Source organism: Pleurodeles waltl, chromosome 4_2 (assembly GCF_031143425.1).
Source record: "Pleurodeles waltl isolate 20211129_DDA chromosome 4_2, aPleWal1.hap1.20221129, whole genome shotgun sequence".
NCBI classification, from domain to species: Eukaryota; Metazoa; Chordata; class Amphibia; order Caudata; family Salamandridae; genus Pleurodeles; species Pleurodeles waltl.
In genome coordinates, this window is record NC_090443.1 from 108,294,594 (window position 1) to 108,308,007 (window position 13,414).

At 41.4% G+C, this 13,414-nt stretch overlaps 1 protein-coding gene across 1 annotated transcript in view; it reads right to left on the minus strand.

The window, feature by feature from the left end:
• LOC138292322 (ATP-dependent 6-phosphofructokinase, muscle type-like) overlaps positions 1-13,414 on the minus strand; it is a 227,795-nt gene that overhangs the window by 212,641 nt on the left and 1,740 nt on the right. The gene's annotated exons all lie outside the window — the stretch shown is intronic.

A 13,414-nucleotide genomic window follows, 5' to 3' on the forward strand; every position in this document is an offset into this window, starting at 1 on the left:
CTACTCAGCAGAGATGAATGTTAATATCTAGCCAAAGATGTGTATACATAAAATGAGGAGAGGGGGACTAGGCAGAGAAGGAGAAAATTACCAGAATCTATCTGATGAAAAGGTGAAAACCCAGCAGCACTGATCTAGAATGGGTTTTGGTCCATAGAGCTTACTACATTCTAGTCCAAGGCACTTGCTGCCAGTGCTTTCAACTGGAATATGGTGGTGGTGTTTCAGGCAATAAATGCATATGCCTCATTTTAATATTATGCAAGAAGTCCTCTAAATAATTACCAAATCATTATTAGTGTGGTTTTCCTACAACTTAAACCAGTTGATTAAACACAATATTCTCTCCTAACCCAATGTAGGAATCTGGATGTCAAATCCATGCTCTGTTTTAGGATGTGTAAATTTTGAAACAAAAGCTATTTCTAATGAATTCTGTGTTATTGTAGCAGGGATTTTATTGAAAATTAGATATTTTATTTGTCCAGATGAACCAGGTGCAAACCATAGCGGGGAAAAACTCCTGGGGGACCTTCTCAGCTCTAGCCTGATAAACACAATTGAGCTGTTGGGCAATCTCCCTAGACAAGCACAGACTTTTGTGGGCTTGGGTACAGTCATTATGTTTTTGTGTCTAGAATCTTTAGTCTGTTTGTCCTCAGGTGCGGGGTAAAGCAGGAGCATAGTGACCATAACCCTACTGAGATAGTGTTTGACTTGCTGGATCTTAGATGTCCCCATGCAGCTGTGGGACCTAGGAGTATGGCGATCAGGGATAACGGGCTCAGGGTAATCTGGCAATACACAAACATACAACTTTTCCTCTCAGCAAATTCATCCCCCACTGAGATTATGGTTGCAATGGATAAGATGAATAGCTCAGCTAGGGATCTAAATAATGGCACTCGCAAACCAACAAAGAATCCCTATCCTGGGTGGTTTGATAGCATATGCATAGGTTGCAAAAGGAGCTAATCAGTAAGCCGAGAGATGGAACATGGATAAAACAAGCTAGACTTGAATATAAGCTAGCAATTAAAATCAGGAATCTGGAGGCTAAGAATGAGCTGTGGGAGAACCCTTTTCAGGCATGTCAGGCAAAAGATACTAAGGAGTTTTAGAGTATGGTAAATAGAGAGAGTTTTACAACCAGGACGACAGAGGGGTTGAAGGTCTAGTATTTCACTTGAACATTGGTACGATCACTTAAGTTGATTTTGTTCTTATTGCAAGACTCTGGGGGATGTAGGGTTGTTGGTTGATTCCCACCCCTGTTTGGAAATTAGGTTTTGCCTTGATGAGGTGAAAGCAGCTATCCAAGAAGGTCCATCAAAAAAGGCACCTAGCCCCAGTGGGATACCCATAGACATTTATAACGAAAATGTTCATCTGTGGGCCCCTATTGTCACCCACATCCTAAATGCTGGTGCAGTGCATGGCACCCACCTCCCCCTGGTGATTGCCATGCATAGTTCCAGTTTATATTTATAAAAAAAAAAAAAGGCATCAGGACTGACCCAAATGCTATAGACATGGGTACTCGCAAACATTTTCCCAGGGGCCAAAAAGTTTGGTCTGTGGCGTGCCTGGGGGCAGCATTGATGCCAGGGCGGTGGCGGTTGGGTGGGGTGACTAGGTGGATTGGTGGCAAGGTAGGTGTAGGTGAAGCAAAGGATATAGATCTAGTGGCTGAAATAAACAGTGGGAAACCAGAAAACCTGGAATTAATCCCGGCTTATCCACTTTTCCAAATTGTGTGATCCTAGGCAATTGTTTAGTGTCACTTTCCCTCCGTTTTCTGCATTATCACATTTAAGATGACCTCGAAATACATGATTTATGGTGTGCGCTGCACAAAACCTGCTTCTATGTTTGATTTAATAAACTATAATGTTGTTTATGTATGATAGGAACCCAGGCCACCCATGAAGTCCACATACCAAGTGACTTGCCTCTTTAATTTACTATTGATGGTGTTCTCAGGGTAAGGGAAATAATTAATGTTTCCAAATTTATGTTTGAAAACTATCACTTTAATAGGAATGCATCTCAATGCACTGATAAAATAAATTGTACTAAGGCAAAAAGGTTCTGCATGTTAACTAAATACACTTAATTAATTTTGAAGAGACTGTCTTAGTTTTACACTTATGCTGCAAGATGTCTTTAAAAATGAAGGCGTTTCTAAAGTTAAGTGCAGAAGTCCCTAGTTACTTCATTTCTTTAGCACCAATTAAGTTTGAAATAAATGACTGTGTGTATTTAATATTTTTGTTCGTGTGAGCAAACAGCTGCCCAGTGCTCCTGTTGCCCCAGGGGCCGCATGTAAAGGTCAGAGGGGCCGCATGAGGCCCGCGGGCCGTACTTTGAGTATCCCTGCTATAGACCTATCTCCTTGCTAGACTCAATGGTGAAGATTCTGGGATGTATTATCCTGCAGAGAATTGAGAGTTGGGCCCAGTATAATGCCATTATGAGCCCAGTACAGGATGTGTTTCAAGAAGGCCTATGGACACAGGGGCAGTGCTTGCATTTGCACCTGCTAAGTAGGAAACACACAATTGCCAAGAAAGGCACTCTATACCTTGTATTCATGGTCCTCAGTAGTGCTTTTGTAACGATTAATTGCATGAAACTCTGGGGAATTCTACATAACCTGTGTGTGCCTTACACTGTAACGGAATTCTTACAGGTGCTCCATGATGGAATTAGAACCTGTCAGGTTTGGCATCGAGGGGGAGTGCAATTAATTTTTTTATCTTTTTAGTAGTGTCTGTCAGGAATGTGTTTTATCCCCCATTTTATTAATTTGATATATTAATGGTTTGAACTATTTTGTAGTACCCCAGTAAAAAGGTATACCAGTTGTAAATGTCAAAGGCATGCTGCCTCTGCTGTATGCTAATGACGCAATATTACTTTCTACAACTTCAAATGGCTTACAGGCAGTGGTGGATGCCTTTGCCAGATACATAGATGACCTAGGGGTCAACACACCTAAAGCTTACTATATGGTGCAGGTTAAACACCAGAGTAAACCAGGTCCAGTGGCTATTAAAAGGAAATTATTTAGCTGTGTTCTTGAATTATCTTACCTGGGAATAACCTTCAACAGGGGAAACTGGTTACTGTGTATTTCTTTGGATGCACTCATTTTAACACCGCAGTGGGTGCTGTTTTTGAACTTACATCTAGAGTTGGTAAAAAGCCAATCTTGCTAAGGCTGGAGGTGTATAAGCTAAAATGTTTACCGATTTTAACTTTTGGGGCTCACATTTGGGCAATACAAAAATATGTTTTTCCGCAGCAGGAAGAGAATCGATTCTGCAGGTGGCTGCTTGGAGCTGGGCCCAATAGCCCATACTTTGCATTACATGAGGAACTAGGTCTAGATTATGTGGAGGATTGTATAAAGCTTGCCCCCCTGCTTATTTGGATCTCAATATGGGGGGAACAAGCATACAGTCCTGAGTGGGGAAATTATCTCTGACTGCATGTCCTGTTATTTGGGCTTAAAATTTGCCTGGCTGAATTATATTAGAAATATAACCAACAGTTTGGGTCGACCGGAACTATTCTCTTTCCCACCGCTATTGGATAACAGGGAGATGGGATGGGTCAAAAATACTGACTATGGCTAACAGGGAACCTATGGAATTGGGAAACCTTGTGTGGGAGATTTTGTTAAGATTCAGACATGCCAGGGCTTACAAACCTACATCTCCTATATAAATAATGTATGGGAGAGGTCGCTTGAAACTAGATTTCGAATGGGCACCATTAGGTGCAATATTAGCTTCTCATTGGGCCAGTTTAATCTGAATAGTATCTCTGCGTGCCCTTGATGATGCTCCTCCTCAAACTTTGTTGCACTTTACTTTGTACTGCAAACTTATGGACCTTTTAGGTGTAGCTTTTTATTACTTATTTTTAAAAAGCAGTGGTTTTTACAGCCCAGGCTAGCCTTTCTTCTTTAATGATTGGCTTTGAAATAGCCAAATAAAGTTAACTGAATTGTTGTTGTTGGAAAACAAAGTATCTAGGTCCAAGAAGAAAAGCAAATGGTTTTATTAATGCTTAAGCAACACAAAAGGATGATGGACGGAGTCCTGAAACTATTCAAACACTCACTCCCAGTCAAAGATCTGGGTTAAATCCATTGTTCTTTTACTCACCATTCCATCCCAGTTTCGACCCACCCACATGCAAATCTGTCTTGCCCTGCTACCCATGGGAACAGTCTAAAACAAGCATCCTGGGACCAGTTTTGGGGTATCGCCAATCATGAGTCAGGCAAGCTTGAACCCAGTGGCACAGTGAGCAAGGGACCCACATCTGGGCATACCCTGGCTACTTAGGCTAACTTTTCAACACAAAAGGATGAAGGACGGAGTGCTGAAACTTTTCAAACACTCACCTCCAGTCACAAATCTGGGTTATTTCCATTGTTCTTTTGCTGACCATGCCACCCCAGTTTGGACCCAGCCAAGTGCAAATCAGTCTTGACCCAAGTCCCCATGAGAAAAGTCCCGTCTGAACTGCCATGCCTGGCCCTCCCAGGACTGGAAACAAGCATCCTGGGACCAGTTTCAGGTTATCACCCTTCATCATTATTTTGTGATGAAACTATGTGTAACCTAAGTGGCTCGGGTATGCCCAGACCTTGGTCCCTTGCGCGCTGCGCCACTGGATTCACGCTAGCATCCTGTTTCTTTCAAAACTCTACTTTTCAATCTGTATGGTGACCCGCTGGCTGCTGTTATTTTTTAATATGGGAATATATTTTATGTGTATGCTGATGATTCTCTGCTAGTTTTCAAACTTTACCCCAGACTTAATGGTCAGAACACCATGGTTTGTCAGGCGCTGGTTGACCATGCACTATCACAAACTGAACTCAGGAAAGACAGAGCTACGGTTAACCAAATTTCTATTGGAAGATGGGATACAGCCCTATTACCCTTTTCAATTACCCTGGCACCTATTCCTGTGCAGCTGGTCAAAAACCTGAATGATGGAAGACAACTGCACCGTAACCCCTCAAATAAGTAAATTCTCCAGCACCTACTTGTGGCAAGTAAAGTCTTTAAAAAAATCTTGCTTTTCATCCCTGCAGACTACCGTAAAGACGTTTTCACTACCTTGGTATAATCACATCTGGACTATGCCAATTTCTGTTACCTGGTCCTACCACTCAAGCAAATTCAAAATGCTGCAGCCGGACTGACTGCTAAATCTTCCATTAGAAATCATATTTCCCCTAAACTAAAACATCTACACTTGCTTCCAGTATTTCATACTGTGTCTTGTTCAAGTCTGTGGTCATCAGTTTCAAGATTGTGCACCCTGAATCTCCTCTTATCCTGGCTGCAAAGTTTTATCAGTTTACTGTTTCTTTACATCTTCTTTCCACAGGCGAGTTTTTACTCTCCGCCCCTTGAAACAGCAAAGCATCTTTTGGCAGTCGTGCTTTTTTGCGCCACTGCATAAGAGTAGAATAAACTGACATTTGAATTAAGATTTTTACCTACTAACCCACCCTTAGAATTATTTAAACTTCATCCTTCTAAGTAGGGATATGATGTGTAGTTATTTGTTTAGCGTTATACACCTTTATACTGCCAAGAAACTATGGAGTCAAATGAACTTTGTAAATTACAAACAGAAATAGTTCTCTTTTTTGATCTTAGTTGTATGCTGATGATAGTCGTCTTTTTCTAAGAATAAACTCTGTGCACTCCTTCCTTCAAAAATGTCTTGAGTAGATTATCTGCTGGATGAAACTATACAAACTCAGTTTCAACGTTTTCAAAACTGAGCTTCTATTGATTCCTCCAAGAAACATTTACATCACTAAGCTGGATTACCTCCCTCAGGAGGATAGGTGTTATACTCAAGGTCAGCATCCATCTTGATGAATGCTTACTAAAATACTTTTAAGATAGCGCAATATCAACTCAGGATGCGATGGAAAAGGATACTATATCCATCAAGCAAAGCAAGGCTTAAAGACACTAGTGAAAGCATTAGTCTTGAAAAGAATAAACTATGGTCCTGTATGTGCTGATAAACAGCCTTCTTAGGCCAAGATTAGATCCACTAAAAACTATTCTTTAGTCAAGTGACCGACTAATTGCAAGCAGCAGCCGCAAAGATCAATTTTCTGGCTTACGCTTAATGCAAGATGCCAATATGAGCACACAAGTGTTAAGTACAAAGCAGTTCATCTCAACACCTCAAATATCTTGAACTGAAACTTAATACATGAAATCCCAAACTTACTGGATATTGGTTGCTCAGTTTTGAAAGCAGTAGGATTTATGAGAATGGATGAGGTTAAGGAAGTGACCAAAATGGGGTCTTAATCACATGTTATTGCTAAACTAATATATAAGGCAGAGGAGTTAAACTGCTTGGATTTAATGATGTCAGGGATCCGAAATGCAGCTAATGAATAACCAGGAATTAGAAGTTATATGCAACATTACTAAAGTGCTCTCATGACCAACAGCATGTTTGGTATTGACAATAATACATCACCAATATTAAGTGATCCCTTGTATTGCTTGATTTGTTTTATTTCTTCTCAGTACTTACAAACAAGAAGTCATATCTAGTTCAAGTGAGCGCAGTAGGTCTCACTCTTGTGCATGGATTACATGCGTAGGCAGGCTGGGACAGTTTGACAGCCCTGACAAAGGCCCCAGACCCAGATGGGCTGTGGACAAGGCCCGAAACATGTTGGCATAACAAAAGGTTTTTTCGGACACTAATTTCATACCCTTGTTACCCTATAATAAAAGGAAACTTGTGGGTATTACAGGAAGTATTTTAACAATTTATCCCGGATCCCTGCTTCTATTCAGTAAGATACATTATCTTAGAACTTCCAATTTTGGTTGAGTCCCCCCTGGTAGCATCCTCCTAGGTGCCAATGATGAAGCACGCCAATTCTAGTGGGTAAGGCATCTATTCCAATTCTCTATGAATACAAGAGGGAGACTTTAATAGTGGCTTCCTACTTCTGCCATCTCCCACACCCCAACCCCTACCCCTTCCTTTTTTGCCAAGCCTAGTTGCCATTTTGTGTATATTAGTTTTGTGTGGGAGAAGGCAACTATGATAATTTCTCTAGCTCTCCTTGTGTGTGATTAAAAATAGAGTAAGTCAGATTTTATATATATTTAGAATTGCTGTATTCTACAAAATTAACCTGAAATTAATACACAAGAATAATCAAAGCCAGAAAACTTTTACAGTCAAGTTTCATTGTGACGTTTACTTTGTTTTATGGAGATTTGTAACTTGAAACATTTTTTAAATGCACAAAATATTTCCTCTAGCACTTTACGGATCAGAATTTTTTTGTATAGGAAAAAGCGATGGTGTTAGATCGAGTTGTTTAAAAGAGAATGTTAAATCTTCCAAGTGGGTAAATGATTCAAAGTATACGCTGTGAAATTAACATATCTTGGTAGGGTTACCAGGAGTCTTGGATCAGCCAGGCAGTCCCGGTTTTTTACTAGCTGTTCCAGAAGATTTGGGGAAATTTCGCTCATGTCCTGAGTTTTAGAGAGGGTCGGCTGAAAATGGTGGGAGGTGATTTTGTTTGTTTTCCAAAACTGAGATAGTTGTCAGGTATTATCAGAAAGCAGTATAATTAAACAGACATTACATCGGTTTAATGTATCTGCTTAGTACTTCTTCTGTAACTCTATGCTGGAGAGGGCTGTCATTCTGTGCGCTCGGTTGACGTAAAATTGTAGTCTTTCTTCTATTTTTTTTTAAATGTCCCGGTTTTTGCCTTTAACATTCTGGTCACCATATATCTTGGTCACATATGGCTGAGATACTTTTTTAAAAGATTGTAAATAAACTTTCAGTAGATGATGGAATAATTCATCAGGATCTGTCGGCTGAAATCAAAACGTAGTGAGCTAAAATTGGCAAGGGCTCTTTTGATATATATATATATATATAAAATGCATTAAGAACTATTTCTTGACTTCATTGGTGTGCGGCGGTTGGGACACGTGAGTATTTTACTACTACTTAAGACATTAAGGTGCATGCATGTCCAGATGAAAGAAAGGACTCCACCTAATATTTTTAAAGTGTATTAAAAACAGGATATGGAAGCAGGCCTTTTCAAAACTGTCCCAAAACTCTAACACTCTGTGCCTTTCCATTAGGGAGACATCTACAAGCAACATCTTCGAGTAGAAACTCTAAATCTTACTGCAGAGAATATTACAGGAGAAAGATAAACTTCTTAGTTAGCCCAGTCAGTTTTTTTACTATCCCACCACACCAATTGTTCGTACCTAGTATAGGTATGGCAAGATGCCACAATACTGTGTATTATTTACTATTATTTTACAGCAAAATATGCAGTATGAATGCTGTAAATTTGATTTTATGACAAGACCGTAGGCTCCTATTATGCGTTTCTTTTCTTGCTTTAATAAAACAGCAGCAAGTGAAAAACTACAATTCCCATGAGCGCAGAAAAAAACAGCCAATGGGAAACAAGTTGTAGTACATTACATTAACCAATGGGTAACCATGTATACTATTATGACGTAACTGGACTGCGAACAGCCCTCTTTTCTTGCTGCTCGCAGCCAGTTAAGTCATTTTTGTTATTACTCTGGGTCAATAATGCATTTTGTGGTTTAAATGTTAGTGTTTACTTGTTGGTTATCGTGCCGTATTTGCGCTGCTTTGTTATGTTAATAACCTCATTTATTGCTCCCCAGTCGGCAAGTTGCCGCATTTCTTTTTCCCGGCTCGCGTGCTCTGTTAGCTTAGAACGGTTTCAACCGTTCCTCATGCGTCGCACCGTTATTTTCGGCCGGCGCCTGAGGAACGAGTTGTTCTCTTCTGACTCGCTTGTCAGAAGCACCGACTGACGCGCGTTTTTTTCCCTCAAAGACTTCGTAGCCCCTCGCTTACGGACACATTCCCTCTCCGGCAGAGCCCTTCTAGTCAACATCGCCTCTCACTAGGAAGTGTTGGTTTACGCCCAGGGGCAGAGCTGCGTGTTCTTTCCCCTTTCTCAGGTAACCCTTAAACTCCTGGTTTTCTACAAATATGGAATCTGGCAGTTCCTCTTCAATGCAGGTAGATCCTGAGGAAGTATCTGCCATTAAACAGGATATAAATCTGTTTATTCAAAATTCTGTTCAGCAAGCTGTAAACACCTCTATAAATAAATTGTCAAAAAATTTTGAATCCTCAGTTTAAAAAATGCTTAATAAGTCTTTATCAGCCCACTCTGCAGGGGAGTGCAGACAGCGCCCCTCATCCATGTCAAAAAGTACACAAAAATCGGCACTAAAGGTTTGTGAGGTTCCCTCACCCATGGCAGAGGACGCGGTTCCTCAAAAGGCTCCAACTAAGGAGATTACAGTCACAGAAGGTACATCTTAAAAACGCAAGGCGAAAACCAAAAATATTATGTCTCCTTTAATTATTACCTCCATACCGGACACTGATGATGATGTCCCTGCTGCGGATTCAGATGTTGATCCATCTGACCAAGATGATTGTGACTCTGCGTCTGTTCCCAAGAAACCTACATTTTCTTCCTCTGAGGCCTCCAATCCCTCACTGCTTCTTGATTGCGAAGGCTTGCCTATGTTTGCTCCTTCCTTTATATTACACCCCAATTCGAATGAATGGTTCCCGGCCACTCATGTGGGGGATTATGTATCGGCCAAATTATTTTGTCCTCTGGATAAACAAACTCGCTCCAAGCTCAAATCAGAATGTCCTCGTCCCTCTCTGGCGCATGAGTCCTCCACGACACCTACCATTGACCAACCTATCCTGACATTTTTCACCAAGTTTGGCAAGGATCCTAGAAAAGGTGTTGATAAAGCCGGGTCCTCTTGTCAGGACAAACTGTTGGACGTCATTGCCCCTCTCACTCGTATATTTGACTTGGCTGAGGCTGCCAGGATTGATGGCTCCTCAATTGACCCTGAGGAACTCTCCTTATGGGTTCAAAGGTCGGTCTGTCTTCTGGGGAACGCTAAAGCTGCTATTTCTCAAGAAAGGCGCCAAGGTATTCTGCTCAAATTAGACCCTAAACTGGTGCACCTAGCCACAATTCAATCACAGGTTAAAACAGAGGGCTTTCTATTTGGAAATAACTTCATTAAAGAACTGGGCAAGTACGTAGCCACGTTTACCTCGCTGGATAAGGCTCAACATTCTTTAACGAAAATGTTTAGCCAGCGGGTTTTTGCCAGGGCCGGCAGAGGCAGGAGCTGCTTTGCCGGCCGCTCCTACTACAATCAAGGCTCCCGTGGCAATTACAACTCATCATACCAAGATTTCAGGCCACAGTTTTACCTGCAAAGGGCCAGAGGCTTTCACACCAGAGGCTTCAAGAATGCCAGAAATACCAATCAAACAGGTAAATCCCTTTTCTTCTCACGTTTCCGTGGGCGGTCATCTTTGTCATTTTTTCCCAAATTGGTTATTAATTACTTCAGATCCTTGGATCCTAAATACCATTCGAGGTTATACGATAGAATTTTATTCAACTCCAGTACAAGCCGTTGTTCCTCCTCTTCCTCGGTTCTCTACAGATATGTCCACTCTTTTTCCTCTGAAGTCCACACTCTTCTGCAGAATCATGCCATTGCTCTTACTCATCCAGACCATTCAGGTTTCACCAGCTCCATTTTCTTGGTTCAAAAGAAGAACAAGAAAATGAGACCTGTTATCAATCTCAAGTTCTTCAACCAATTTGTAGTTTACCGCCATTTCAAAATGGAAACCATCCTCCATCTCAGAGATTCTCTGCTTCAGAACGATTGGATGGTCCGTTTAGATTTACAGGATGCTTATTTGGTCGTCCTGATCCACCCAGAGCACAGGAAGTTTCTTCAATTTCAATGGCTCGACCAATTCTTTCACTTCACATCTCTACCTTTCGGTCTCTCTTCAGCCCCATGGTGTTTCACCAAACTCATGAAGCCAGTGGTGGCGCACCTCAGGGCGTGAGACTCCTTATTTATCTGGACGATATTCTCATCATGAGTCAATCGCCACAATTACTTACAACTCACCTCAACTTAACCTGTGTTCTTCTATCGAACCTCGGTTTCATCATCAACATGGAGAAGTCTCTGCTTCTCCCTACCCAAAGTATAGAATTCTTAGATTTTCTGATAAATTCAGTTTCCGCCACTCTGCTACTTCCTTCTTCAAAAATAAAATCTATAAAGTCAGAGATTCTTCAAATACTACGTCATTCATCCATTTCCCTGAGGACTCTTGCCCGCGTCGTCGATCTTCTTTCCTCTTCGATACAGGCTATATTCCCAGGTCCTTTGCATTACCAAGCTCTTCTGCGGCTAAAGATTCAACATCTGCACAAAGGTCTTTCTTACGCAGATATTATTCCTCAAGATCACGATTCTCGTACAGAACTGCAATGGTGGATAGACCATTTAGACGCCTGGAATGGAAGGGCTATTTTTCCATCAGCCCCAGATCTTGTACTAGAGTCAGATGCAAGCCTAGGGGGTCCGTTGTGGGCCAATCTCGACTGGAGGTTCATGGTCGTTAGAGGAGTCGAAATTGCATATCAATTGTTTAGAGATGCTTGCAGGCTCCTTTGCAATCAGAAGCCTCACAAAGAACAAGGTCTGCTGCGCTATCCTTCTCAGGATGGACAATATTTCGGCGGTGCGATATATCAACCATCTCGGGGGTACAAAATCCAAACCTCTAGCAGAATTGGCAAAGAGTTTTTGGGAATTCTGCCTTACAAACCGAATTTCTGTTCATGCAGAGTATCTTCCGGGAACTCTCAACTCCATTGCCGATTGGCACTCACATCATCTACACGACTCAAGCGATTGGAAGCTCCATCCTGCGATCTTTCATTTCCTACAAGACAAATGGGGGCCCTTGACGATTGACTTGTTCGCGCCTCACCTCAACGCGCAACTCCCTCTATTTTACAGTTGGCGGCCGGATCCTTTGGTCCTGGCCTCCGATGCATTTCTTCAAGACTGGTCCAAGTCCCTTTCTTACGCTTTTCCCCCCTTTGTTATGGTCAGCAGGGTTCTTGCTCAGGTTCGTCGCCAGCAAGCCACTTTAATTCTTATTGCTCCATTCTGGCAATCCCAGATTTGGTTTCCAACTCTTCTGGACTAGCCATAGATTTTCTTTTTCTCATCCCTTCTTTCCCAGACCTTCTTTTGGACCCTCTACAGCACCCTCACAACCTCATTGTGAACAACCTTCTTTCCCTTTCAGCTTGGAAAATTTCAGGAATTCCCAATTTTTCCCTCTCATTTCGTCACAAGCTTCGGAATATATCAGACAATCCTGGGCTCCTGGAACAAGGAAGGCCTATAAGTCAGCTTGGGCTTTATGGCACAGCTGGTGTCTGGGAAAACACATTGATTCCCTTTCAGCAGACGTCACTTTTATAGTAAATTTCCTTGCTGCTGAGGCTAGCAAGGGTAAAGCCTTTCGTACTATTAATTTGTACAGGTTAGCCATCTCTTCTAATCACCAGTTCGTCGATGGAAAGCCGATGGGTGAACGCCTGCTTATTTGTCGCCTTTTAAAGGGAGTAAAGTTTTCTAATCCACTGCTTACTAAATACAGTTTTTTATGGGATGTCAATATAGTTCTGAACTTCTTTCTTTCATGGCCTGACAATTCTTCTCTTACTCTGAAGATATTGTCGGCCAAACTCACTATGTTGTTGTGTCTTGTCTCTATTTAGCAGATTTCGGATGTCAAATCATTAGATATTTCCTCTATACAGTTTACTCCTTCAGGTGTGTTATTTACTGTATCTCGAAGAACAAAAACAAATCTACAATCTGTTTTTTATCCATATTTTCCGGATCATCCTAAATTATGTGTAGCACAATGTTTGAAAGTATACGAGCATATGCCTGCTCATCTAAGAACGTCCTGAACTCATCAACTCCTTAATTCCTTCAGGAAGCCCTACAAGCTTGTGTCTTCCGCTACTTTAGCTCGCTGGGTTAAGTGGATTATGTCTCTGGCTGGGATTGACACCTCTAAATTTGGAGCCCATTCTTCCAGAGGGGCTATGGCATCCAAAGCCTTTTGGGCAGGTTCCCGTCTTGAGGACATTCTTAGATCCGCAGATTGGTCCAATGACAATGTATTTAGAGTCTTTTATTGTAAACCTGTAGATAATGTTTTTACAAATGTCATTAATTTGCTTTGAACATGCATAATAGGAGACTCCGGTCTTGTCATAAAATGTAGATTTCCCTAGTTTTAATGACGGAAAGTCTTAATTTTATTAAAGACACGGAGGCGAGTATTATCCCACCCTTTTCTTGGTAACTAGTGTTTGTTTATATTTTTTCCCATTCCTCTAGTGTCATCATCGTCTGTTCAACCT